At 48.3% G+C, this 27,954-nt stretch overlaps 1 protein-coding gene across 2 annotated transcripts in view; it reads left to right on the top strand.

The window, feature by feature from the left end:
- The window catches only part of LOC144102133 (uncharacterized), a 43,421-nt gene extending 28,867 nt beyond the window's left edge, over positions 1-14,554 (top strand). The window contains exons 3-4 of one of the 2 annotated variants that reach the window (XM_077635435.1): positions 9,289-9,355; positions 14,364-14,554. The gene's annotated coding sequence lies outside the window, so the exon portion shown is untranslated. The remainder of the gene's footprint in view (positions 1-9,288; positions 9,356-14,363) is intronic. The other variant, XM_077635433.1, reaches the window with a different exon arrangement.
- The last annotated feature ends 13,400 nt before the right edge of the window (positions 14,555-27,954 follow it).

Genomic DNA, 27,954 nt, shown 5'->3' with positions numbered 1-27,954 from the left:
TTTAAAGCTAACGAGTAGGCCAGTTTTCAAAAATCTGTTTTTTTAAACCCCACAAGCGCATGCCAAGTTACAGGAGATTTAAACGATAATCACATCTCTTTACAAGATTTCTCAAGAGCGACAGGTTCTATGCAGTAGAAAGCAAGGTCTATGGTTCTGTAATTCTTTGTAGAAAATTTGTTCCAGTTACTTTGCTGGTTAAGTTTTCGAAAATTGTAAACAACCGCTTTTTTTCGCACTTCAGGGTCTTTTAATAGTGCGCATGTCTTCTAAAATAATTTTAAACCTGCATATAAAGTGGATTAAGTGAATTGTGCCTGAATATCGTGATGCACTTGATCAGAGCCTGTAGCCGCCTTAATGATGCACGTAACTCTAGTAATTTCTTCGCGAGTAGTTGGATAACTAGAGGATGAGTACACGATGTTGTTTCAAAAACGGTTTCAGAAGACCAATGCTCTGGCCATAGTCTTCGTCGAAAAGCGGTCGCATTCGAATGAAAGAAAATCCTCAGCTCGTACTCAGCACCTGAAACCGATATCACTCAGCAGCCTTGGTGGGATTCATTTCCTTACACTGCTAAGCATTCGGGTTTCAGGTTTATAGTTGGCTGGGCTGCTACCACGTTCATCTTAAAGGTTCAGCTTAAGTTAAGGACAACGCAGCCAGCCATGGAAAGAAAAAAGGTAGGTGTAACGTTAAGAGACAGGTAGCGTATCGGGCAGAATGGCTGAAATAACAAACGTGGGTTAATGACATCCTACTCGAAATCAAAAGAAAGAATTGGGCTTGGGCAGGGCATGTAATGCGAAGGGAAGATAACCGCTGGTCATTAAGGCTAATGAAGTGGATTTCAAGAGAAAGTAAGCGTAGCAGGGGGCGGCAGAAAGTTAAGTGGGCGGATGCGATTAAGAAGTTTGCAGGGATACGGTGGCCAGAGCTGGCAAAGGACATGCTTAATTGGGGAGACATGAGAGAGAGGCCTTAAATTTGCCCTGCATTGGGTGTAGTCAGGCTGAATATGATGATGACCAGCAAGGGAGGCCTTGCACAACTGCTCGGTCGACAGGCTGAACCCGCACCTCCCTCCCCACACTCGGCTGCCGATAAGCGGCGAACCGGCACCCCTCCCGCTGTCCCAGCGCGGCTGGGGATGGCAGCTGGCCATAAGCAGGAACGGCCAGATAACGGTATCGCGTTCCATTCCTAAAGAGGAAGCTTTTCAAAGAGCGAGATAAAAAAGAAAAAGAATAAAAGACACAGAAGTGAAATGGGCCTGTATATTAAAATCATTTGGCTTCCTGCAGTGGTCGCAGTAGCAAGAAGAGTTAAATGCAGTGCTTGAAAATATATAGGGGAGTGCATACAAGAAGAATCAAAAAGCTCATCAGGATTTCACTCATTGATATGGGACCCGAATTATCTTTACATATCACCAACGAGTTCTCGGCGCTGCCCTGTCATCTAGATAATGAGTGCAAAACAACGAAAAGTAAGGAGCAAGCGCAGCCGGCTGTAATTAAGTTCCAGATAAAATTCAAAGAAGCAGAAAATACATGTGTAATGCTGGTTCCAGCTGATAAATGAAGCATCGCCTACGAACCACTGTTATGAGCGTGGAACCCGTGGTTTATATTCGCAAGCTCGATGGGATCTCACTAAGCTAAACTTCTATTACATTTACATTTTAGACTTTTTTCCAATTACAGTCAACGCACGGTCTTGCCATTTACTGCTCGTCGATCTGGGAAAGTTATCTCGGCTGTCGTGTCTGTGCGCGTATTGATTGTTCGCGAATGATATAAATAGTGGCTGCTGATTCAGCGAATTTAAGAACTTCGATATGCTCAAGCTACTGCACCGGGAAAGTTTACAGTCCTATCTAAATAGAGAGCATTCCGCAACCACGGTCATACTTATTCTGGTGACTGCTTATTTCTTACACCCCAATCGGAAAAGCTGTGGTTTGCTTCCTTTGAGGGTGCAAATACGCCTTGATATGTGTTTACTGTTAAATCATGCACGAGGCGGACAAGATTTAGAAAAAAAACAATTTGTAACGCCCACGAAGATGTTAAAATGAGATTCGTAGGCTAAAGAGAAATAAGATCACGGGTCTCTCTCTGGTAGGTGAGGTGCCAGTGCCTGTTGGGTTCGTCTCTTCTTCGCAGCAGTCATCGCAGCACTTAGTTCCTGCACATAGTGTGCCCAGGAAGTTAATGCATCTTGATGGCTCCCGTCTCAGGGAAGGATGAGCAGAAAAAAAAAACATATTGGTAAGCTGTGCGTACGTGTCCCACTTGTAACGCCTGACTGGTTGGTAATGGGTGAGCGACTCGTCCACGTCCTCAACGGCTGCGCCCGCCAAGGAGGAAGCTCACGGTAATACAGCCAGGAACTGTTTGAAGCGGACCTGAAAGCGGCGTCTCCGTCCAGGAACGTTGCGGTCCCGGAAGGGACCGGCAAGACTTCGACTCCTGCGAGGTCCGAGCTGACGGTCCGTAGTCGTTGAGGTTTTGCCGGACATCTCCACCGAGTTCTTACGTGTGAAGGTCGCGGTCAAGTCTGGGACGGGGTCAAGTCAAACGTCGTAAGTCAGAAGTGGGTGGCTTGAGAGCCCAGAGCGAGAGTGACCCGTGATCGTCTTTCCCTTCAGCACGTGAATAATACCTTGTCTCCGAGGCCTTTGCAGTACGAATGTGATGGCACTTGTTTTTAACTGAACTCATTGCTTTTGTAGAAAGGCATCTTTGCTTGCCTACATTACAGAACAGGAGCAGGCGTACTGCGAGTACCCTGGGTGAATGCGAAATTTACGAGTGCGTTCATCTAATGAGAAAAGAGCAGTCGTTAGCATTTATTTCAGTGTTCTAGTTCGGAGTTCTCTAAACCGTAAGTAAAGCAAAAGTGCTTATCGGGACCAGTTGGCGGTTTAAATGTTTCTGCCAAGAACATTTGCTTTAAGAAACACTGTTCAAGCAGCAATTCTTCGAATGGAATTTTATGAACTGTCAACTTAATAAAATCACACTTAGAACGTTGAAAAACAAGCCCATTTTCAGTGTAATATAGCCATTTCTAAAAAGGAAGAGAACATGGCTTGATACCGATAAGAGAATAAATTTCAGCGAACAGACCTGATTGCCACTGGTTATAAAACTATAGATAAAATGCGCTGAGCGCCGAACGTACGATAAAACGAGAATATTAAAGCCCATTAGCGAACTGCTGGAATCCTAAACGGGAGCGGTAATGTGACTCAGTCATCGCCTACCAAACGCCGTCCACAAGCTCGATGGGTTTACCAAAAGTAATTTATGGCCTTCGTATAATCGCCGCCAACCAGCGTAGGTTTATCGGAATGTTAAGATATCCTTTATTAGCGTAAACGGCATCCTAAATTAGAGGATAACTTCGGCAAAGCTGTAGCAGAAGGAAGGTTGAAGCTGAACAATAGTCTACTCTAAGATTAAAATTTTCAACATGCTTCAACTACATGGTTAAAGGACACGTGGTTACGTGAAGGTATTTCAGCCTTTCAAAAGTGGGATCTGTTTGAGCAGGATAGAAAGAATATGGCTCTTGGAACGTCGTCGCGAATCAAAGTTCTGAAGCGTTTTCCCCTTCATGAGCTCGGGTACAGCTCGAATGAGTCGCAGGGGGGCTAGGTATAATTAGGTAAGGAGCATATGTCTTCCACATAAGCAATAACACAGCTTCAGTTTACCACACAAAAACACAAAGGAGCAACACTCACGTTTCGAACGCTAAGATTGCTTGTTGAGCAGCCATTTTGCGCGGCGTTTAGTGACAAACGGCAGGCTCATATTTTCAAGGAGATATTGCAGATTCAACACGTGCCTAATACATTCTATGGTAAAGCGTATTTACTTACTACCCTGGTATTTACTTACTGTCTTGGCCTATTTGCGCTTCTATGAAGCGTTTATTTTATAGGACGATGAACAGCGTGCGCTATAGGCCTTCACTTCACTTCACTTCACTTTAATACCTTAAAAACCCTCGTTAGAGGGTATTACATAAGGGGTGGGGCACACAGAAATGAAAAACAGAAAGACTAAACAGATAAGTTGAAAGTTATACAAATATAAGATTATCACTAAGCAAGTACACGCGTGATTTCTTCGATGAACAATGATTGGCATGTGATAGCAGCAAGTTCACGGGGAAGGCCGTTCCAGTCGTTCGCGGTCCGGGGGAAGAATGATGAAGAAAATGTAGTGGTGCGGGCGCGAGGTCGTGACACTTGCTGCTGATGGCCGGTGCGGAGGGAGATGCGTGGTGGTGGTGCGCAGATGTAGGGTTCCTGTCGTAGCTCAGAGTAAAAAAACTTGTGAAACAAACATAAACTAGCAATGTAGCGGCGATGAGCAAGGGTAGGTAGGCTGGACTGTGATTTGAGGGATGATATGCTGATATCAAAAGAATACGATGAATGAATGAATCTAGTTGCTCGGTTTTGAACTGCTTCAATTGAATTACAGAGATATGCTTGCTTTGGAGACCAGATGGGAGATGCGTATTCTAGTTTTGATCGGACTAATGATTTGTATGCGAGGAGCTTGACATGCTGAGGTGCAGAGCGTAGGTGACGCTTTAAGAATCCTAGTGTTCTGTTGGCGGATGATATGATGTTTGAAATATGCGTATTCCATGTAAGATCATGACAAATATGAACACCAAGGTATTTGTATGATTGGACAAGATCGAGAGGAACGTTAGATATGCTGTATTGGAACAGAAGAGGGTAACGACGACGATGGAACGACATATATTTGCATTTACTTGTGTTAAGTGTCATTAGCCATTCACTACACCAGTCTTGTACATGAGTTAAATTATTTTGAAGGGATTGTTGGTCAAAGGTGTTAGTGACTGTTTTGTAAATAACACAATCATCAGCAAACATCCGAATATGGCAATCTAATTTCTCAGGTAGGTCGTTAATATAAATTAGAAACAAGAGTGGCCCAAGGACGGATCCTTGGGGCACGCCTGAGGAGACTGGTAGGAGGTCAGACATTTGGTTATTGACAACGACTGATTGGAAGCGGTGAGTTAAGAATTCTTTTATCCATGCTAGTATGTCGGGATGCAAGTTTAGGCGAGAGAGTTTCAGAAATAAGTGGTTATGAGGTACCTTGTCAAATGCTTTAGCGAAGTCGAGAAAAATTGCGTCAGTTTGGAGGTTAGCATCAAGATTGGCATGCAAGTCATGAACGTAAAGTGCTAGTTGACTTTCACATGAGTATCCTTTGCGAAATCCGTGCTGCGATGAGTGAAAAAAGTTATTTGAATCCAGAAAATGCATTGTTAAAGAATAAATGACGTGTTCCATGAGTTTACATGGTATGCTGGTGAGTGATATGGGTCGGTAATTAAGTGGTGAATCTTTGTTACCCGACTTGTGGACCGGAACGACCTTCCCCACTTTCCAGTCATGGGGTATGACACCTGTAGAAAGAGACTGTGAGAACAGCAGGCATAAAAATTTGGCAGAAGTATGGTTAACGTTTTTTAGTACCTTGGTGTTGATTTCGTCAAAGCCGGCAGATGATGACAGTTTTAGTTTATCTATGAGACATGATATGCCGGCCTCAGAGAAAGTAACGGCTGGCATTAAACTTCTTTGGTCATTTGCTGTCATGAGGGGGGGGGCGGTTCCTGTTCATGAGTTAATACAGATGCGAAGGCAGAATTAAATATGTTAGCACACTCGACATCAGAAACAGCACGCCCGGAATCATCAGTTAAGGTAATAGTGCGTATAGATTGCGGATTTAAAAGCTGCCAGAATTTAGTCGGGTTATCTTTAAGTATGTTGGGAAGGTCAGTATGATAAAATGAGCGTTTAGCGTTTTTTACTGCGACCAGGTATGTCTTTTCGGCAGCGTAATATTTTTTCCATACGTAGTCATTTCCAGTCTGTTTAGCACTGCGGAACAAGCGTTTCTTTTTGTTTTCTAGTCTTCCTAGAGCCTTGGTAAACCATGGTTTCTGTTTGGTTGCGCGGAAGCTGCATTTGGGAATATATTTGTTAGTAAGTTCGTTGATTTTATGAATAAACATCGACCAATTTTCGTGGATGGTTTGTTCCGGGAAAGAGTGCTGAAAAGATGGGAAATAAGCTTCCAACGCCCTGTTTATAGCCTCATAGTTACCTTTGTTATAAAGGGTGATTGTTTTTTTGGAAGTTTCTTTTATTGTTGGAGTGAAGGTAAAAGACGCATGGATGACTTTGTGATCACTAATTTCCCGGAGATAAGTAATGGAGTTGAGGCATTCGGGGTGGCTAGATAGTATAAGGTCAAGAATGTTTGCGGTGTCTCCGGCGATGCGTGTAGGCTGGGTTACTAATTGAGTAAGATTAAAATTTAAGCACACATCCACAAACTCCTGTGATTCATGCTGTCTAAAAATAGGCTGATGAGGGTTATTCCAATCTATGTCAGGATAGTTAAAATCTCCAAAAAGAAGCACGTGTGCATTAGGGTGTTTTGTTGTAAGTTGGTTCAGAATGTTGTGCAGCTTTCGAGGGAATTCGGGGTTATTGTGGGGGGGCCTATAGCAAACACCAATTAGTATAGACACTGGCGTGGCGCGACAAAGCAGCCATAATATTTCGAGGTCAGATTGGATGTTAATGTGGGAACACTGTAGTTGATTGCTGGTAGCGATAAGGACGCCTCCTCCTCGGGGGACTTTGCGATCGGCACGGAAAAGGTTAAAATTAGGTAAGTTGCACAGAACTTCAGTGTCGCCCACATTATCGGTCAGCCAAGTCTCTGTCAGCACAAGCAGGTTAGAGCCTGTTGAAGATACAAGGCTGGATACACTATCGCACTTTGAAAGCAGACTGCGTATATTAGTATAGATAACCGAAAAAGAAATATTCTGTCGAGGGGAGGTATGGCGTGGATTAGATAAGTGACGATTGTGCGGTGAGCGCTATGCTATTTCTTTCACCATTTCGGTGGCAGCATCAAAAGTGTAGCGTTTTTTGCCGAGAAATAGGGTCTTGTACCGCAAAGAAAACGGTCCGGTTTCTGCTCTTGCAAATGCGACAAGATGTTTGCGGGCTTTTTGAACAGAGCGGGTAAAATCTTCTCCAATGCTATAGTTCGTGTCCTTCAGCATAGGACCTTTGGAAAGGATAGTTTCTTTGGTTTTGAAGGAGACGAATTTTGCTATAATTGGCCGTTGGCGGTCCTCGTTATGGCGTCCCAAGCGATGGGCACGCTCTATCTGACTGGGCTCTAAGGTTAACTTTAACTTATTCTGACAGTGCTTAATTATTATTTCTTCAGATTCGATGAATGATTCGCGGGGATTGGAGTCTGGAAGGCCATAGAATATCAGGTTGTTGCGGCGTGATCTGTTTTCTGTGTCGTCTATTCGGGCCTCAAGGTTAGTAACAAGAGCTGCCGTCCCGGCGGCAATGGAATTGACGGATTCTAGATCAGATTTTAGGGTAGCAATGTCCTGAAAGAGGCTTTTCAGGTCTGCTAGGCGTTTGCTCAGGTCGGAAATGGTTTGGTCGACAGAACGCATCTGACCTTTAAGGTCCTGTACATCCGCGATTATTTGGCCTTGACCGGCTGACAACTTCTTGAGTTCAGCAAGAACACTATCAAGTTTGTCCGGACCAGGGTTCATCTCAACATCTCCGGACAAAAGAAGAAGATATTTTACAACAGAAAAGCATTCACCAGCAATAGAAATGCAACACTGCAGGCTCGGAAGCTGTACCAGGCAACGGTCACTACATTTTTTAGAAAAGAGGCAGTATGATGGACTAACCTGCGTAGCGAAAACCAGTGGATGAGGAGGCTGCGACATGGCACAGCTACCGAGCCCACAGAGCGCGGGCGGAAGGCGGTGCTCTTTATATGTTGACAGGGTCGATGTTGTCGCTGGCGGTTGCGCTTGCCATCCGATGTCGAGGGTCCAGGAAGGGGGCGCTCTTTTCACCGATGCATCTGCGCTGCTCAAACTGAATGGTCCGTTGTACCCGACGCAGACCGGCCGCTCTGGGTCCGGTAGAACAAGCCACGAAGTGTCGAAGATGACTGGGAAGATGTAGGCAAAGGCAGGCGCGAGCACCTGCGTAGCGAAAACCAGTGGATGAGGAGGCTGCGACATGGCACAGCTACCGAGCCCACAGAGCGCGGGCGGAAGGCGGTGCTCTTTATATGTTGACAGGGTCGATGTTGTCGCTGGCGGTTGCGCTTGCCATCCGATGTCGAGGGTCCAGGAAGGGGGCGCTCTTTTCACCGATGCATCTGCGCTGCTCAAACTGAATGGTCCGTTGTACCCGACGCAGACCGGCCGCTCTGGGTCCGGTAGAACAAGCCACGAAGTGTCGAAGATGGCTGGGAAGATGTAGGCAAAGGCAGGCGCGAGCACCTGCGTAGCGAAAACCAGTGGATGAGGAGGCTGCGACATGGCACAGCTACCGAGCCCACCTTTATGCCAAGTCAAATAGGCTATTTCTGCTTTTCATGGGAGAAATCTCCTTTCTCTGTTCGTTTAAGTGGCGGGGTCTAGAAAGCCTTTTCTCCTTGCCTAGCACCAGCCCTGCAGGAAGTTGCAGAGCGCAGATCTCAAGTGCCCGATCCAAGGTTGAACGGCGTCGCTGTCGTCCCTTTAACCTACGGAGCGAAGGGGAGGTCTAATAGAGTACATGGTGATGGCGAAGAGAGCGCGACGAGGAAAGCGAAGTGGTAGCACACAGCGCTACCATGAGGATGAAAGCAGAGGAGGAGAGAGCAGCAAGAGCGGTTCATCGTCTGCGTCGATAGCAGAGCTCTGCGAAACGCATCGCCCTAGGAAACGCTTAGCGGCGGCGAATTGCTACGCCCGCTGCTGAAGCCGACAAACAGAGGTGCCTCGCTTCGGCACTGCGTGCTTCGTATGAGGTGGCCTATGGTTCAAATACTACGTCTGCTACGCTAAAAGGTCTTGTTGAAGAGAAGCGTAGACGTCGGGCAAACTTTTTCAATGATCCGTATTATGCGGGCACTTTGCTCACACTTTCTATACTGGACATGCCATAAAAATTCCGAAAATACGCACACGAAACGACAGAAGACCATCAAAGGGCTTATTCAATATCATCACGACATGACGATTACAAGGCACTCACGAAGGTCTTTTCAATTCCATTTATATATTTACATTGATATTTTATACAACATACCTAAAGCGCGTAAGTGTTCGGCTGGCATAACTGATGACTCGTTCTGCACTGTCTTGCCACTGGATCAGTGCAGCACCAAGGCCGACATTGCTGGCATCAGTGTGCATGTCCGTGGCAGCGTGTTCATCGAAATGGGTGAGTATCGAAGTACGTTGTAGACGGTTGCGAAGCTCGACAAATGCAGCCTCTTGGTCGCTTCCCCACACGAAGGGCGTGTCGTCTCGAGTCAGTGAGTTTAACGGCTCGGCGATTCGCGAGAAATCTTGAACAAAGCGCCGATAATACGAGCACAGACCCAAAAACCGGCGAACGGCCTTCCTGTCACTTGGGCCTGGAAAACCATAGACGGCAGCGGTCTTGTCAGGGTATGGGCGAACACCTTGTGCGCTGACAGCGTGACCAAGAAAGCGACGTTCTTCAAAGCGAAAATTGCATTTCGCGGCTTTGATGGTGAGTTGTGCGGATTTTAGTGCGTGTAGCACAATGCGCAACCGCTCGAAGTGTTGGTCAAACGTGGTCGAAAATATAACGACATCGTCCAGGCACACCAGGCAGGACTGCCACTTCAAGCCGGAGAGTAATGTCTGCGCTGGCAATAAAATAGTCTGTTTAGAGATTTTTTTGTTTTTCGTAAACTGGACGAGATTACGTTTGAAAAGACAGCGCCATATTCGGTTTTTCGCACCACGAAAACGCAGAGTTGTGGTCATGTAAAATCCCTGCGTCTGCTTCCGAACAAATAATGCGGTAGATACAGCATTTGTCTGCATAAAGTCTGATTTTACTAAGAAGGGTTGTTAGTGAGATCATTTATAAATATTACAAAAATAAGGCTCACATCAGGACTCTGGTATTCGAGGCCGCAGTATCCATGCTCATATCCATATCGCATGTTCGGCTTCGGAGAAAATATCATATGAGACAGGCCTAGCTTTAGTTACTCCGATAAGTTGGCGAAGGCCTGTGATAAACTACGCCGTGATTTTGTTTGCAGTCTTGGATGTGCTGCTTAGAGGCATAAGGCTGTGTTACTGAGAGTCCGCAAGAAAGCTGCTCGTAAACTCAGACCTTATTAGCACACCTTAAATCGTTTGCTCAAAATGGTTCCCGATATTGCCATTGTCATTCGCATTATATCCTCGTGCCTTCTTATAAGCTCAATATCACATCAGGGTTGTGGCCAGTGCGTATGACGGCACTCTCTCCTGTTCCGATAAAAGGGCTGAGTAGAGGCTTTGTATTTAACTGGCAGTTCTGTCAGTGTTTGGACGAAGCTCTCAACCTTGATAGATGAAACTAGTTCTGTTTAAGAAACTGCGGTACGAAGCCAAATATCTTTTGTCGCGTAAGCTACACTGGCCGAGATTGAGCAGTTTCGCGTGGCTACACTGTTATTCGCATTATACCTTCGGGCCTTCTTATAAGCTCAATATCACATCACGGTTATCGCCAGTGCGTATGACAGCACTGTCTCCTGTTCCGATAAAAGGGGTGAGCTAGAGGCTTTGCATTTAACTGGCAGTTCTGTCAGTGTTCGGGCGAAGCTCTCAATCTTGATAGATGAAACTAGTTCTGTTTAAGACAGTGCGGTACGAAGCCAAATATCTTTTCTAGCGTAAGCTACACTGGCCGAGGTTGAGCAGTTTCGCGTGCCTACACTGTTATTCGCATTATATCTTCGTGCCTTCTTATAATCTCAATATCACATCAGGGTTATCGCCAGTGCGTATGATGGCACTGTCTCCTGTTCCGATAAAAGGGGTGAGCTAGAGGCTGTGCATTTAACTGGGAGTTCTGTCAGTGTTCGGACGAAGGTCTTAACCTTGATAGATAAAACTAATTCTGTTTAATACTTTGCGGTACGAAGCCAAATACTTTTTGTAGCGTTAGCTACACTGGCGGAGATTTAGCAGTTTCATGTGGCTCCTGGAGAGCTGTGGTGCGCATGCGCGAGGAGCAGTGACGTCACACGGCGCAGACCTACCGTGGCGGAGCGCACGCGCGCCTCACCGGTCTCCGCACCCTCTGGTAACAGCACCACGTGACAAACCACGTGCCTTGTCACGTGAACAACCGCATGAAGAACCACGTGACCAGCCACGGCGCCGCGCTGTCGGCAGCTGCTCTGCACCGCGTGACCGATCACGTGGCCAACCACGTGTGGTCCACCCCCCGCACACTCACTGAATACAAAAAAACCCTGTGCCGAGTCAGGGACTCGATCCAGGGCCTTTGGCGGTTGAAGCGGAGACGCTACCACTCCACCACGACGGCTCTTTTTTTTCTTTATTGCATGGAAATAGTTCCGAAAAGAGAAGTCTAAGCACGCTCACGGCACAAAACACTAGGCCGCCTTGCCCCTGCATGACCCCTTCTTCCAGAACATGTTAAGAGGCGCATGTATTGAATGCGCGCCTTTCATATATTAATTCTTCCGCTTACACTACGTATATGCTGGCCTAACAGGGCTAGGCCATCATCAATAACGGAGTAATGACCTTAAAATTAATCACGGGATCGTAGAATGGGTCCTGTGTGGTTGAATAGATGTATGAGGAGGTCCTCTGTGACTGTATTCCTTCCACGCAACAGAGATAATAAACGCAAATAAAGTTTTGGCTTGCGCTAGTTGTGTCAGATTGAAGTATTCGAAATCGCGTGATAGAAAACGTGGATGTCGATAAGCAACACTTACAGATAAGACGGATCCTGACTACGAACATCAAGTCGACTGCCAACTCAAAGCGGGTAGTCAGCACCCGTCTTACATGTAAGTGTTGCTTATCATCAGCCACGTCCAGTTTCACGCTCTTAACAATAGATAATAAGCGCTACGGCTACGGCTGTGTCCTCAAAGCCACTACGCAAGTGCTCTGTTTGCGCGGGAACGATTACAAATACTGTGTGTGGCTGTACAATTGGGAAGTTTTTTCTGCTTATACCATTCGTACGCTGAAGCTTGTTAGACTTCAGATTCGCCGTAGCTCCCGAGCAATGGTCGCCTTAGTTTGCTGAGAATGAGTGCCTAAAAACATTTTATGCTTCGAAACTTCGTGGCAGACTAACCTGTTACGCTGAGATCATTCGTGATGAATTAGAGGAACTTTTGGCACTCTCCTAATTTTTACCGTTTCCTACCTTTTACTTATCCCACTGAGAGAATGATGTTGGGTAGTGTATTTATTTCAAAACGACGAGAGGAATTTTTTTCTGCACTCCTGCTTCTGATTACTAGATCTAAGAAAATGGCACATTCAGGAAAACTTTGCGCAGATAAAAACAGGACGGGAGAGAAAAACACACACACACACACACGAGCGCAGTGTGTGTGTGTGTGTGTGTGTGCGTTTGTGTGTGTGTGTGTGTGTGTGTGTGTGTGTGTGTGTGTGTGTGTGTGTGTGTGTGTGTGTGTGTGTGTGTGTGTGTGTGTGTGTGTGTGTGTGTGTGTGTGTGTGTGTGTGTGTGTGTGTGTGTGTGTGTGTGTGTGTGTGTGTGTGTTTCTCCCACCCGTCCTTTGTTAATCGGCGCCAAGTTTTCCTGAATATGTCGCTACACCAACTGACCTAACGTCCCGCTCTACTAAGAAAATAGCATTGCAGAAAGAGATACATGACCTTCTTAGCAGTGCCCTCATCAGCGCTGCCCTCCCGAAACTTAAAGGCAAACTGCAACTGCAAAGAAGTTTTACTTTGGCTATGCATCTTAAAATGCTGAGCAAGTTGTAAAACTGACCATGACAGTGCTCTGTGCTTTTTAGCGAGCTACTACTGTTGTTATAGGCGTTTACAGAGCTGTATAGCACACGACACGTGCACCTGTTGGCGTACTGTTCCATGAGGCAGCTTACCGGACATGACGTATGCGTACCCCCCTTTGTCAAAAGCAACCGAGCAGCGGGGTTTCGCTTCTTAGCCTCGTAATGGAGGCGACAGGGCGTCCCTACATACCGAAATGTGTGGACAGGTGCGGATAAACGGCCCTCTTACCTCACCCAGATTTACAGTTTAAGAGCTGCCCGAAACGAAAGCTGCATCGTCTGTTGCGACCGCACCCGGAAAACGGGCATTCGCAGGATGTTTTAGCAGCGCTATGCCTCTTCGGTTACAGTAGTAAAGCCGATGCACTGAGAAAATTGTGATCTCCACTCGCGTCCGTTCGTTCATTGTGCCAGAAATTGTTGCGATAAGCGTTCGCGGCACTCATATTGCACGCATGCAATGCGTGCCCGCTCACTGTGGTTGCTGCGGGAAGCAGTGACCCTCCGAAACTCCATAGATAGGCGCCAGAGTGGCCCCACAGTGGCGGCCCTTTTTAGAATTGCGGTTTTAAAAAGGACGGTTTCAGCATGTGATTCCAGACGCGCGAAAGCCATCACTTATATTACGACCTTTGTTGACAGTACTAGAAAAACGCATTTTTAGCGGGCGAAAATCTCATTTATCGCTGACCTTTCAGTCCGCTTCCGCCCTGCCCGATAACTGAATCCTTGAAGCTTCTCTGCAGCTTACAGTCCATTCTGCTTGCTGTCTTTCAGAAGGCTATCATATCTCGTTGCATACACCGTAAGCAACTAAGAGGCATCACAATCTTAATAATCAGCCTACGTTAGCGCGTACACTGATGCTATCGAATACAGCTTATTTCCGAGTAGTGAGCTGCGTTGGAACTCAATAGTAGGGAACGGTCACTCTTGGTGACTTCGTCATTCTTTGCCGTTGAACTATTTTAGGTGCTGCAGTGTGGTTTTTTATGTGTAATATTTATTGCTGGTAGTGTGCACTTGGAGCGTGAAATTGCCTACTGGATTGAATTTGCATGCGACCTAGGCTGAAGTATATCTATATAAAAAAATGAACAACTAGCTGGAGGGAGGACTCTGCTCATTAGAAAAACTCTCGATAAATGGACTCTTTTTTTTCCCAGGTGAATACAAGTGCTGTTCTCTAAAATTTAGCTGGTGAACTGAGGCTTCCCTCTAGCTCTGTGTTTTATTTGGGTTGCCATTACACAATAACAGGTGCTGATGATGCTTGTTTGGATGTGGTCTCTAAATATGAGTACGTGGGTCATGCGCCGCTGCATATTCCATACTAAAACAACAAACATGTGGCATTGCTTATGTTCCATTTTTTCTTCTTTCCAGTGGCCGTGACAATGTTGGCAATAGGAGGTAGAGATGACACACCCACACTGACAGAACCTCCATTTATCTATTACTGATCTGGCGAATCCTTGCCTTTCGCTAACCCAGAGAAGAAGCACTGTGCCCGTAACCACACCACTACAACCAGCTATTCCCGCTATAATTCAAGACATGAATGAGAATAAAATCGAATAAAGCTATTATTTTGATTCACGAAGAGAATCTGCATTCTTGTACGCCATGTCGTCCGCACTCTGTTAGAAATCTGCAAATTTCTAGAATTCCCGTGGCAAGATATCCTTTGTACTTGTACAAGTGCACTATGTTCATGTTACCTGGATCAAACCTTACAAATTTTTCCTATACAGTTATGCCCTGCCTTCCGAGAGTTTATGCTTCTAAATTTTCTCTTGTCTCAAGGACCACCGAGCTGAGCATAGAGCTCATCCTGTTGCCTAAGGACTTTCGATCAGAACTATACTTTATCCTCCTTGTTACAGCCTGTAATAGATAAGAGCATTAGATAACAAATAAAATAAATAAACGCATCATTTACGAACACCTAATATAATGAATAAACACTAATTAAAATTTAAAGGCTCTGCACGTCTCACGCCGCGACTCAGCTAGCTTGTCTTTTTTATTGTAGTTTGAGTACCATTACCTTTTCGGCGCCCATTCATCCTTTTATTTTTCTTTTGCAGGCTAAAAAGACTACACACACTTACCGATGAAATTATAATCAAACGCGCAGCTATATAGAAGGACAATGAAACATTTACCGACCGTGAGTTTTCTTAGCAAAACAGGAATGAGTCTATCTCGCCCCGTTGCACTCCCAATCACCTCGAAGTATCCCAAACTATATGTTTGCAACCTTATGCAATTTGCACGCATAGCATAGTCGAGAAATGTCAGCTCCCAAATGTTAAACGAATTTTCGTTGTGCATCCTTACATGTCAGGTAATTTTCTCATATAAGCCAGCACTCAAAAAACGAATGGTTGCACAAGCTCTTTATATTCAACGCTGTCGCGTTGAAGGCCCCGCTATGCAAAGAACCCGGCGTCGGCCTTGGCGATGTGAGCGATAGATAGGGTGGCATAGGGTGCCCAGACAGCAACCCGCAGAGAAGCAACCAAAGTGGACAGCCTAGGTCACGTGACCTTGTGGGGTCATCACAACCTACCCCGCGGATTGTGTGCCACCTGCTAGCAACGTTGGCAGGTGGCAGACTTAATGGTCGATAGCGAGAAGTTGCTCTGCAAGACCAACTTCTCGCGGAGCAACCCTTCCCGAAGGACAACCCAAGCTGCTTTGGAAGAGCAACTTGGGTCGTACAACACACATGGGTGGTGGCAGCACCTACCATCGCAGCGCAGTGGCGCGTTCTGTAACCGCTGCACCGCGGTAGATTTGGTAATGACCAATTAAGCGTGTATGGGCCTTAACTTATTAACGCTATCGCGTCATATCCTTAGCGCAGAGCTCAAGTGACACCCCCCCCCCCCCAATTATTTACTAGATATCTAAACACACCCCCAAAAAATAGTAGATGTTCATTTGTTTACCTGCAATCACACTTTCTAGCCAGTCATACTGTTGCCGAGGAAGAAATCGGCTTGGGCAGGGTATGCAATGCGAATTCCAGATAATCGATTCTCGTTAATGGCAACGCCTGGATATCAAGAGAAGGCAAGCGTAGCAGGCATGGGAGAGAGTTAGGTGGGCGGGGATAAGCTGGCCGCAGATAGCACTGGAAACAGTTTAAATGAGAAATACAGTAGCTGCCTTTGTCTTGTAGTGAGCGTAGTCAAGCTGATAAGGACGATGATGATGATTCCAGGAGTGGTAGGAAGATGCACTTGTTAGTGGAGATGTGGAGAAATGAAGCACTCGAAGTGCAAAGCAAGGTCGCACGTATAAGTTGAATTTGTCAATTGACGATTGGATTCAGAACAAATCGCTGACTTTTGTTGAGGAATCACAAGGTGATCTGCGGAATGAAAATAAACTTTGTAGAGGTTCTTTATTTTCACGAAAGGAAGGGCGCATAACTGGCTCGCTGGGTCAGTGGACACCTCAATCTCGCTTTAATGTACTATCGCGCTCAGTATGAGCGACACCACGCTAGCGCCTGACAGTACGTCGCGTTGGTGTCCAACTGCAAAAAACCTGCTTTGATTGCGTTCAGCAAATGAATAGGCAGTGCGAACACCTCGCCATCTCTCTCTATCAACACCGCCACGTATCTCAAAGTGCGATTGAGGCGTCCATTGACCCAGGGAACCAGTCTGCGCAGTTCCTTTCCTCAAAATCATTGGAGTCTAGAACTTTCTTCACGCCAACACCAATGAACACATTGAACGCTGACAGCTTTCTATTTGTATCCTAGATTACCTGAGCTAATCGACGTTTATTTTTTGGGATATCAAGTGCTCTACATAGAGAAATACACGGCTCTCGTGGATCTCCAGAAAATGTCCAGAGAGGACGTCTAAACTTTGGAAATGGACGTCGCCCTCTGCCGAAGTCAATTCGAAGGGACTCAAGACATTTACTTCGGCTTGTTTCCATAATTTATCATTGATGACCAAGAGAATACTGTTGATGCCGAGACTACAGATGAGGCACTACTGTCGCCTTGCACGTGGACGCTCACAATTGTCGTACAATACATGAAGGGTTGTCTATGACGCTGGTAATAATTTGTTCCGTTACACTCTGTCAGGGCGTTGCGCGTTGCCACCTGCTCATTCACGCAGACACTGACAACAACAGTAACTACACTAATGCGACTTACAATTGTTCTTGTGGGCGTGAGATTTAGAACACAGCTCAGGCTGGCCACCTTAACCCTAGCAGCTAGGATTGTGCAAGCAAGACACTGCAAAAGTTCGTTCCCGCGTGCAGAACTCTGTGGCCCAAATTATCTTCACATAATTATGCCAGATGACGCAGTGCCAGCTACACAGGAAAAGCAGTAATGGATACGAATGAATGCGGATATTAGACAGACATATTTTGGGGCGTTTGTGTACATCTACGCGTAAAGCCAGTTAGCTAGGGAGAGGAACTTGATTGTGGCTCGCTCGCGATATCACGTGCGCTTCTGCTCTCCTGGCCACTATTAGTGGTTGGGCAGTACAGGAAGCATTTATTTTTTAGGACCACCTTATTACATCGCACACTAAAATTTTCGTTGTGGGCTGTTTCTTCAGCGAATTGGATTATCTTTTTGCATGCATGCCTGGTACCTGGTAAGAAGTTTGCAGATACCGTAATGTATGACACCTTAAATTTTGCCCTGCCATTGAGCATTTTATTTCACTTTATAACTAGTAAACTTAACTATAATAGGCATCGGCTTTTCGGAAAATACTGCGCGAACCTCGTAAACCAGAATAAATTTGGTGTCTTGTACATTAATGAACATATCATATAAAATTGTGTTCTTTACTTTCTCTTACGATTCAGGCCTTGTCTTACTTGCTTTTTCTGAAATATTGTAAGGCACTAGATTATTCCTGCCCGACCTGTCTTCAAGATCGTTCAAAAGTACCTTGAGCGTTTCGTTCTCCTTAACTTATGGGTGAATTCTTTCACTGAGACAAGGTCATTCCGCCAGTGTTCTAATGCATCAAGTGTGCATTCAACAGAATCCGGTCTACTGATGACTGCCTGCAACTTGTGGGGTATAATTCGGCGAGATAATAATTTCTCCCCGCCTAATCATGGCTGACACGGTTCAAAGCCGCCCGGACCCCACCCCGCGATCGCGCACGCTACCGAGCGCACGCCAACCACGGCGGGCCTTGCTCTGAGGGAACAAAGGAACGACACATTGGCTGACACAAACAGGCATTTGTTGCTACAGAAACAATAACGCCAGCTAGCAACAAGGTACGCTAATGAATCCAGGTCGTCCGACTCACCAGCAAGGTTCCGAGAGAATGTTAGCCCACGCTAGGGCAAGGGATGCTCCGAAGGCTGGACGGGACGAGTACGGGAGCCTGTCTCCCCGTCGGCGAAGAGCGGAGCCGCGAGCGACACGTCCGCCCGCGCCGACGATCCCAGCCGAAGCCCCCATTCCCCTCTCCCGCGCGCGCGCTTTGGCAGTCTCCCGCGCAGCGATGCTGGCGCCCTCTATTGCCAGTTAATTTAACTGACAAGGGAATGCGCTCAGCCTCGAGGTGAGACTGCCGCTGCCTCGCGGGAAAGTAAACTCAGGGGGCTGCAGGGCAGGTCCCCACATCCCCCCAACCTTAAATAGACCCACGCGCCTGAAAGTACATGCTATGGAGGAATCTCCTGGTCTTCATGTCCTTGAGGCACGTCTCGCAGCGGAGGTCACGCGGACAGTGTCCACGCAGACTTCCGCGGTATTCCGAAGGCGACGTGAAGGTCTCCGCTGGGACGACTCGCATGGCCCGCGGACTACCGTGTCCGCAGGCCCGCGAATCGAAGGCCGGTGGGAAAACTGCAGGCCAGGATCCTGCAGTAGTCGCCAGGGCAGCAGCAGCCGGAGGTGACTGCTGACTGGTCTCGCCACAGCTGCCCCGGATGGATGCGGCGAACAGGATACAGGCCGCTCCGTCGCAGCAGGTGGCAGCAAGACGATGTACACCGGACAGCAAGCCTGGGTGGCTCCTCCGGATCTGCAAAATTGCCGAAACGCTCTCGGCGTGCCTTTAACGTAGGTCACGGGAGGGGAAACGGCATCCGCAAGGGCCTCGTGGCACAATGTCTAACTCGCTAGCAAAACGTGTCGGCGGCTGTGCAAACGCAAAGTTCGAGTGAACAAAGCCCTTTCTTGAGTTGAATGAGACTGCTCGGTTCGTGCGAGGTTACAAAAAAAACGGGCGGGCAGCAACGTGCGCCCCTCTCAACGACACGGTCCGGTGGTCGTGTCTCTTCTAACGTGGTGCAGGAAGCTCCGAAAAGCCTCAGGCCTAACTACCCCTCCGACAACGACCGTGACTACAACAAAGACCCGAAACGGGTTATGTGCGCGCAGCCGCGAGGAGACGTCAGCTTTGTGGGGTGGTCCTACCACGCTCACCGCACCAAGCAGCTTCTGAGCGGTCGGCGCCCACCGCATCGGACGGTGTCGGAGCACCCGGTGCCGAGCTGCAATACCAGCGAGCTCGTAGCGGCACCCGTGGCCCCAGGCCACACGGCTCCCGGAGCCGCGACTTCCAGAGTCGAAAAAGAGACAGTAGAGAAAATATATACAGAAACTCGGACAATCCACGCGGCTTCGGTACTCACTCGCTTCTGGCTCGGCGACTCCGTGGGCGCTAGGCCTCGCGCTCCCTCGATGCGGACCAAGTGATTCTCGCGAAGAATCTCCAGGGAAAAAATGCGCTGAGCATGTCGAAAAGTTCAAGCATGCTGCAGCGCAATACACCTCGCACTCAAGAAAGCATGCCGCCGGTCCTAGCGATCAAAATTCACTCTAGGCCTAGCACTTGTCAAGTCCGGACAAAGAGCGTTCCTCGAACCGAACTGACAGTCGTCCAATGTTCTAAGAGCAGGCCCCACGTTGGGCGCCAGATGTGGGGTTTAATTCGGGGAGAAAATAGTTTCTCCCCGCTTAATCGCGGCTGACACGGTTCAAAGCCGCCCGGACCCCACCCCGTGGTCGCGTACGCTACCGAGCGCTCGCCGACCACGGCGGGCCTTGCTCTGGAGGATCAAAGGAACGACACATTGGCTGACCCAAACAGGCATTTATTTCTACAGAAAAAATAACGCGAGCTAGCAACAAGGTACGCTAATTAATCAAGGTCGTATGACTCACCAGCAAGGTTCCGAGCGAATGTTCGCCCGCGCTAGGGCAAGACATAAATACTCCGAAGGCCGGATGGGACAAGTACGGGAGCCTGTCTCCCCGTCGCTTCCTCGCCCCGCCGGCGAAGAGCGGAGCCGCGAGCGACACATCCGCCCGCGCCGACAATCCCAGCCGAAGCCCCTCTCTCCCGCGCGCTGGCTTCGGCAGTTTCCCGCGCAGCGATGCTGGCGCCCTCTCTTGCCAGTTAATGTAACTGACAAAGGAATGCGCTCAGCCTCGAGGTGAGACTGCCGCTGCCTCGCGGGAAAACAAACTCAGGGGGCTGCAGGGCTGGTCCCCACAAACTTTATCTCTTAATATAGGCTGATTGCCTATCAGGGTTCAAAATGAGCCAGGGATGCGCGCTTGGCTTTCCTCAACATTAGAGGTATGTTCATTGAGGTCACCAAGCAATGAAAGAATCTCGTTATCTTCAGACTCCGTCAGTGCGTAATTCTGTGTGGCCGCTCAGGTATTTTTGCCATGATTAGGGCCCGGATTCAATTTCACATCTCGCGGTAAGAGTAGTGTTAGCACAAAGAAACGCTCGTAGGGAATAGTCGAAAAGCACCAGTGGGCATGGGAGCATAATAAGATAAACATCGCTCGAGCGTTTAGAGACGTGTAACTAACCAGCAAAAGAGAGATGAAGCGGGTTTGTGGTCTGCATCGTAGCAGAGCCCCCATGCTCACCGAAATCCTGAAGACAGTGGTAGCCAATATGTAGGCCAGTGTCGCCAATGGCGCCGCAACGTCACTTGACATAGGTGGCCCACCTGCCTTCTAGGTTGCTCTCTGGGGACCATATTCCAGAGCCCTGTTCGTGAATTTTTGCTCACGACGCCGAAGCCGAGGACACATAGAAAATATTACTCCATGTTGCCTGAGCAGCCGCTGCAACCTTCAATTACCATTAGGGATATTGTCAGCCTGCTGTTCTAGCGCCGAGCATGCCTGTTTTCCCTACTGCTATTATTTCATCTGTTTGTGAGAGTCTTCTGAAGAAAAGAAATGGAAATAAAACTTCATGGAGATAACGAAATTAAGCAGGAAAATATTCGCCATTCCGTTTGTGCATCATCTAACAACCTTTAAACAATGGCCGGTCGATACACGCCAACTTTGCTTTTTCTGCCTCAGGCAAGCTGCCCAAAACTTGCCCCATGATAACAAGAAAGAAGAAGGTGCCGTGCAATACTAAGCACGTCATTAAGTTGATAAGGTGCGTTAAAAAGGTCGTTTATAGCATCCCTTGTAAAAAAAAAACTACTTTGGCAGAATGGGGAGTCGTTCTGGCGAAAGGGCGCTAGAACACTTCCGTCTAGTAAGGAATGGTATCAGTGGCCATCTTGCTCTACACTGTCGGACGTGCACTTGTAAGTCCATGTTCAAAACGACGCACTTTCTGGTTTACACTAAGGACAAGCTTGAACCTAAAATCATAGAAAGTTCTGTTGTCATGAAGGCTAGTGACAATTGCATCAGCAAGCCTCCACTATTGTTGCTTGAGAACGAAAGGGCTTATTTGAAGAACAGTGCTTAAATTCTACGTCTCGAGAACTTAATGTATTTAAACGCAGATTATTATAAAGTTAAATGAGTTGGAAGTGCAGCACCATCCTCTATTGTTCGTTCTTGCTCTTGTGTATACGTATCATTTGTGCTGCGATTTTTTTCGGCATCACGGATGCCAAAATGAAGCCTCTATCTTCCGGTCATGACTCGGGCGTCCTTAGTGGATGATGTGCAGGGCCGCCAGCTTTTTCTCTTCTTTATACTAAGAGATTATATGGCAACGAGGACCTGCTCATCATATTCTCGTTCTATTCCCGTTCGAAGCGAGAACTCGCAGTAAAGACGTCGTTGCCACGTCTTCAAGAGCCGTGTCTGCTGTGGCCGGGGTTCTCACTTGCGCTACGCCCTCTAAAGTGCTCTGTCCTCTCGCTATTCGCAATGTACTACGACGACATGAGCCTACACGAGGATGTCTTGGAAATTTCGATGTGCAACGTGGACGCACAAGTGTCCTGACCTATCATGGATAGTCTGTATCGAAGCTACATTATCTTCGATACTGTCCATGCGCTGCCACAGATAATTATTTATCATTTAATTTCTCTTAAAGGCCTCAATGGGGCATTAGTTCCTAAGGGGCCCTTACACTATAACAATTTTCACCGTTATCACCTTTATTGTATGTTTGAACCCTTTTACTACGTTGACGTCTCCTGGAAACGCAAAAAAAAACAAATGTCGGGCTTATGGCTGAACCCATCTACGGGTGTGGGGGCATACGCGGGGGTGGTCTTGGCCATCATGAGTGGGTGCTTGTGCTGCCTAGACCAGGTACCGAGGAGGGGCAGCCGATCGCGGTGGCGGCGACACGCCGCTGTGCAGCATATCCATAGGGCAGCACCAAATGGGGTGCATTCTGCTGCGGACGCAGGCTACGTAGCACTGTGCCCACGTGTCGTACTGTATGTGCAGACTCCTGCGGCGGTGGCGGCACGTTTTAGGCTTCTGCGCCAAAGGGCCGAGCTGGGTGCTTTCTTTGCAACTGGGGTCGCATGGCATACGGCGGTACAGCCGCACGATGTGCCGACTGCGCTGTCTCTGGCATCAGAGGGTTGTGCATTTCATCAAAAAGCAGAGCAAGGCAATCTCCCTCTAGCGCTGGTGGTACGCTTTGCATTTGAGCATCCGCACCGTGTTCCGTAGCGGCCATATGCCGCGGCGGTACGCTTTGAGATGATGCAGATATCGGCGGTGCTGAACGAACCATATCATGCGCTTGCGGTATGTGCCAGGAATGGGCACTTGCGAGCAGTGGTGAATTGCCCCTTTCCACATGCAAAGGCACGTTACGAGGAGGTGCATCCACAGGCAGTGCTGGAGCAGCCACACGCACTGGCGGCGTCGAGCAGCAAAACGGAGCACAACTGGCCACTGCAAGCGGCACGCTGGGGGGCCGTGCACAAATGAGCGCTGCTGAACGAGGTGCGCAGTGGAGTAGCGGCGCATTCTGTGGCGGGATAGAACTGGGCACTACTCAACCAGCCCCACTCTGTGGCGGCGGCACACACTAGGGTGGTTCTGACCGAGCTGCGCTGTCCGCTGGCAGTACGGCGTACGGTGGGGCTGAAGCAGACATCACTGATGCAGTCCCGCTCTGCGGCGGCGGCCCATAGTGGGGTGGTGGTGAACCAGCTGTCCTATAGGTTGGCAGTGTGCCGTGGGGTGGAGTAACATTCGGTAACACAGAACCAGTCCCGTTGTGTGGCGGCGGCACACACTAGGGCTGTGCTGAACCAGCAGCTGTGTTGGCAGCGTGCCGTGAGGTGAAGCAGAAGCTCGTAACGACGAACCACCTTCACTATGTGGCTGCGGCACGCAGTGGGCCGGTTCTGACCGAGCTCTGCTGTACGCTGGCGTACTGCGTACGATGGGACTGTAGTAGGCATCAGTGATCCAGTCCCACTCTGCGGCGGTGGCTCATAGTGGGGCTATGGTGAACCTGCTGCGCTATGCGTTGGCAGTGTGCCATGGTGTGGAGCAAGATTTGGCAACTCAGAGCCAGTCCCGATCCATGGCGGCGGCACACACTGGGGAGTTGCTGAACCGGCTGCACTCTGCGTTGGCAGTGTGCCGCGAGGTGGAGCAGAAGCGCGTAACGACGAAACAGCTCCACTCTGTTGCTGCGGCAGACAGTGGGGCGGTGCTGAACCAGCCACACTCTGCGTTGGCGGTACGGAGTTCGGTGGGGCTGAAGTAGGCGTCGCTGATCCAGTTCCTCCCTGCGGCGGCGGCTCATAGTGGGGCTGTGTGAACCTGCTGCGCTATGCGTTGGCAGTGTGCCGTGGTGTGGAGCAGGAGTCGGCAACTCAGAGCCAGTCCCGGTCCATGGCGTCGGCACACACTGGGGAGGTGCTGAACCAGATGGACTCTTCATTGGCAGTGTGCGGCGAGGTGGAGCAGAAGCACGTAACGACTAACCACCTCCACTCTGTGGCTGCGCCAGACAATGGGGCGGCTCTGACGCAGCTCCGCTGTACGCTGGCGGCACGGCGTACGGTGGGGCTGAAGCAGACATCACAGATCCCGTCTCGCTCTGCGGCGGCGCCTCACAGTGGGGCGGTGGTGAACCTGCTACGTTATGTGTTGGCAGTATGCCGTGGTGCGGAGCAGTATTCGGGAACACAGAACCAGTCCCGCTCCGTGGCGGCGGCACACAGTGGGGCGGTGCTGAATCAGCAGCTCTCTGATGCCGGTGCGCCGAGCGGTGGGGTGGAACTACGCAGCACAGAATAAGTCCCACACTGGAGCGATGAAATGCATTGGGATCGTCATCAACGGGCACTGCGGACCCGGCCGCACTTTGTCGAGGCGCACAAGCCGGTAATGCCTCGTGGGCCGCTTCCTGAGGCTGCGGCGCACTGTTGAACGGAGCGCCCTTCGGCATCGTTGAACAATCCGGCTCAAGAAGTTGGAGCAGAGTGTTCTAGATCCGGGTGTGAACTGGCCGCTGACTTCTCGTGTCCTGCTGAATTGCGCCTGTTGCGAACCCTGCGCTGAAGATAACGCGCACAGAGATGAAGATGAAGTCTCTGTTTTCCAGGATGTAAATTTCGGGATCTTTTCTTGTTCCAGAGCCGTCCGTTTTGACGCTGTGCACTTTGTGAAGTTGCTGTAATAATTACTCCGCTGCCTCGAATATTATTGTGCAAATGAGGTCATTATTGTATTCTCATTGAAATAGCCTGATACGATGCCCACACAAAGATGGCTTGACAAGTGTGATACACGGTCGCTACGGCTTGCAGCGCGGTTGACGTAGTTAAGGCAAGGAAACAGAAGTGAAAGCACCCTGGAGCTGATGTTGAAACATTTGCCTTCGGAAGCACAACGCGGCATTGCGGTCCAAGCTCTGCGCCCCTACTCATATCTCAGTGTGCTCCGAAGAAACAGCTACGAGGGCAGATGGTGTGCGTCACGTAACTCGTATCGTATACGTTAGGTTCTTTCGTAGTGGTACAGTGCTTTTTGCAAAGATGTTTCGCGGGATTCTTTTACTCACCGCTACTGAATATTGATCCATTAACCCCATGAACGTTTCCGGCATTCAAACACACCGCTCTCCTATTGTCACAGCATCTTGCTATCCCTGGAAAGCAATCGGAGCCTGCCGTCTTCAGGCACATGGTGGCCTACAGCGGCTGCGATGTTCCAGCGTGGCGTTAAATGACTGTCCACTACGACCAAGAGCACGTTGGGCTACAGGATATGTTCTACCTAGCGCATCAAAACTTTCTCAGTGTTTAGCTGCGTGCTCCCACCGATGACGACGATTCGTAATATTGCCACTCAGTGCAGCTTTGTCACACTTAGGGAACATGACACGACAACGTTTAAGTGCATTGCAGCGCGTCTCCGCTACTTTTTCCGTGCGCAAGCTCCTGCGGACACCGCGGATGATTGCGTCATCGCTACACGGAGCGTCATGGGAGAATATGCTTGCCATAGTCCCACGGAATATATTATCCGCTGCCGTCACTGTCGCCATCATCAGCCTGACTATGCCCACTGCAGGGCAAATACCTCTCCCATGTCTCTCCAATTAACCCTGTCCTTTGCCAGCTGCGCCCGCCGTATCCCCGCAAACATTTTAATCTCAACTGCTTACATAACCTTCTGCCGCCCCCTGCTACCTTGCCTTCTTTGAAATTCACTCGGTTACTCTTAAGGACCAGCCGTTGTTTCCTTCCAATCACATGCCCTGCTCAAGCCCATTTCTTTCTCTTGATTTCGACTAGGATGTCATTAGCCTGGGTTTGTTCCCTCTCCCACTCTGCCAGATTCCGGTCTCTTAATGTTAGACCTGGACGAAAAGAGTTCGAGCCACGACTTACGCGAGCGCCTCCTTACGGTGCACTCTTTCTCCGTCGTTGTGTTAACCAGGAGACGTGCTGCCGCTCAACATGTTTGAAGACTGCTAGCAAATTCAAAGATAATTCTTTGCATTTCTTCGGAGGGGCACAGGACCTCTCCAAACGTGAATTCGACGGTGTTGAAGGAGCAGACAATGTTTGATGCCAGATGATGGAGACAAAGAGAAAATATATTTACAGGATGTACATCAGCAAATTGCGTTACAAGTTGAGTCACACAGAAAGTCAAACTGTAACTTAGAAGAAAATATTTCACACAGAGAAACTCGACAAGACCTTACTCATCGACCCGAGGTTAGAGTCTAGGTCTGTGCAATTACGTGCCACTGCACGGAGCCTCTAGCTCAACTAGACAAGACTGCTCTCCAATGATTTTACATGCAATTTTAAAGCTTTTTCAAACAAAGAAGTTAGGGTGGGCCTATTTCGAGGCCCGCCCTAAGCTTCGATAACCAATAGAGGTAGTAGCCACAGCCCTTGAACGTTGGACCCAACTTCGAGCCCGGGGCTTGGCTAAAAGAAAGAAACACACACAGAAAACATTCTGAAAACCCTCTCCCTGGGGGGGGGGGGCGTTCTCGCCCTTATTGCTTGATGCTTTCCCCTTCCCTGCCGCACCCGCGCGTCGCCTCTTGAAGAATGAAAACTTGTTTTTCAGCTAATTGGCATGACCACTGATCCACTGGCTCGCCGCAGGAATGTCAGACGGCGGAGAACCGCGACGCTTCGGTGCCATCGAGAATGCCAAAAAAAGAAGAAAAAAAAGAGGCCCATCGCGGAATGCGAGGTGGTCCGAATTTTGCCGCAGTGGGAATGCTGCCTAAGACCAAGCGGCACTAGGTGCTCCTTGTGTGCGCCTCGCATGCTTTCCTGGTGCGCTTAATAAAGCCAGGTATCTTCGGCCGTCACAGCGGTCAAGCAGCCAGTGCCTCCTGCGCCTTTGCCACTGCTTGCGGGGGTAGGAGGAGGGGAGGCACGCGGGTAGGGGGGGAGCGTAGACCGGAGGCCCGCAGTGACCGCAAGTTAAGGGAATAAAAAAAATGTGCGCGTTGATAAATGAAAAAAAAAAGAAAAATCTTTATTTGCCATCAAAAACAGATTGAATTGAATTGAATTGAGTTTATTTCCGTTCGAAGCAACGGAGGGGGCTCGAACAAAAAGTGAATCAAGTTCACTTGACTACGTTCGAGCCCCCTTTACATGGCATTTGGTGAGGACAAAATTTTAGTAAAACAACCGATACATTTACAGATTGCAGAATAGAACAAAAAAAATGTTAGTTATGCACAGAAAATCTTACAAAACAATTTACACAATGCCAATATGCAATTCTAAGTGCAGGGTTCATAGAAATAAGTAGATATAAAAATAATATGGGGGAACAAGGCAAAAGAAGTATTAATTACACAGAACAAGCTCGACAAGACAATTCACACAGTGAAATTATACAATTGTAGATAGAATATGTACAAAGCAAGTTAGGAAATAAAATAACGATGAAAGTATTTATTGCACCGCAGCAGAAGCCTAATACAATAAGGCAATGAGAATGATGACATCAGTTAAAAGTGGGCAGTATTGTTCGTGAGAAAAGCCTTTACCTTGGAAATGTTAGTGCGGTTGATGTCAATTTGATTGTAGTGAAGTGTGTTTAGTAAAGTTGGAAGTGAGTGGCGCAACATTTGTTGTCCTAGCTTTGTCCGGGAAAAAGGAATTTCCCAAGGCTGTGAAAATCGCAAGTCACGGCAACTTGTTGACTTGCTTATTTGTGCTATTGCATTAAATTCTATCTGGTTATTTCGGAGTTGTTGTT

This window comes from Amblyomma americanum, chromosome 8 (genome assembly GCF_052857255.1).
Source record: "Amblyomma americanum isolate KBUSLIRL-KWMA chromosome 8, ASM5285725v1, whole genome shotgun sequence".
In the NCBI taxonomy this organism is placed as follows: domain Eukaryota; kingdom Metazoa; phylum Arthropoda; class Arachnida; order Ixodida; family Ixodidae; genus Amblyomma; species Amblyomma americanum.
This window is presented reverse-complemented; position numbering and strand designations above follow the sequence as displayed.